We start from the raw sequence: 1,428 nt of genomic DNA, 5'->3' as shown, positions 1-1,428 counted from the left end.
CTTCCAAGCAGCTTTAAGTTACCATTATCCCATTAGTTGAGCAGCAGCTCACCCCTATGTAAAGGTCGGTGATGCTCTGTTCAAGCACTGAGAAGTTCAAAATTATCTCAGTGGAGTTTACTAAGCAAGCAGAGCTAATAATTCAATTCTACAAATTTGGGCAAGGAGCAATTGATGAAACACACATATGTCATTCAGAGTCCCATTTATTAATAGCAGGACAATCATTATGGTGTGGTAAAGTACTGGTCTACTGCTTGACTACCATTCTGTAGGCATGCGTTCAAATCATTACATGACAGTTTATGAGTTCAAACTCGGTTTTAAAAATCCTGATCATCCTATCACTCAACATTTCAGATTCCCCCATCACCATTCTTGGGAACGTCCTGTGCTATTGAGATGTGGATGTCACTGGCAAGGCAAGTAAGTAGCCCGGCTAGCTCAGTCGGTAGAGCATGGGACTCTTAATCCCAGGGTCGTGGGTTCGAGCCCCACGTTGGGCGCTAGTTTCTTTGTGGGCGGCACGGTGGCACAGTGGTTAGCACTGCTGCCTCACAGCGCCTGTAGACCCGGGTTCAATTCCCGACTCAGGCGACTGACTGTGTGGAGTTTGCACGTTTTCCATGTGTCTGCGTGGGTTTCCTCCGGGTGCTCCGGTTTCCTCCCACAGTCCAAAGATGTGCGGGTCAGGTGAATTGGCCAAGCTAAATTGCCTGTAGTGTTAGGTAAGGGGTAAATGTAGGGGTATGGGTGGGTTGCGCTTCGGCGGGTCGGTGTGGACTTGTTGGGCTGAAGGGCCTGTTTCCACACTGTAAGTCTAATCTAATCTAAGTTTTACCTAGACACCCTGAGAAAAAGCCTTCTTTTCAAACTGCTTTTGTCCTTCATAACATTTTAAAGCAACCAAGTGTCTTCATTTACAAAGCAGGCCTCGTGGTGAGCCTGTAATCACTGCTGCCTATTGTAAAAACTAATTTTTCACTAATCCATCCTCCCCTCTTATGCTTTACATGTGAATCCAGACTTCAAGCAAGGTGATTGGTTCTTATCTGGACTCTGGACAATTTGGGGTGCGCAATAAATGCCACCCTAGTGATGCCAACATTTTGTGAACAATTTTTTTTTAATTTCAGAGCATGCTTAAGAGTTAACACATTGGTGTAAATGTATTGGATTTTACAATAATCAAATATTATGATTATATTTACTAATACAAGTTTAATGTATCAGATTTTATTAAACTGGTTTCAAATTCTCCATCTGCTATGTTGGGATTTGAATTAAAATTCATTAAGTTATTTGTTCAGCTCCCTAAAATAGCTACTACCTTGCTGAACCTCTTATATTATATAAATGTTTGCTATGTGGGAAACTGTTATGACACTTTGATCCTCTAACAGCAGCTCAAATCTGTGCAGCAGGCTG

General features: G+C 42.6%; 1 non-coding gene across 1 annotated transcript; it reads left to right on the top strand.

Annotated features, from left to right (window-relative positions):
* The first annotated feature begins 433 nt into the window (after positions 1–433).
* Positions 434–506, top strand: trnak-cuu (transfer RNA lysine (anticodon CUU)). The gene has a single exon. It is a non-coding gene; the product is annotated as a tRNA-Lys (tRNA).
* Positions 507–1,428: the final 922 nt, after the last annotated feature.

The sequence above is a fragment of the Hemiscyllium ocellatum genome, chromosome 8 (assembly GCF_020745735.1).
Source record: "Hemiscyllium ocellatum isolate sHemOce1 chromosome 8, sHemOce1.pat.X.cur, whole genome shotgun sequence".
Taxonomy (NCBI): Eukaryota; Metazoa; Chordata; class Chondrichthyes; order Orectolobiformes; family Hemiscylliidae; genus Hemiscyllium; species Hemiscyllium ocellatum.
Note: the sequence above shows the minus strand (reverse complement) of the source record. Positions and strands in the feature narration are given on the sequence as shown.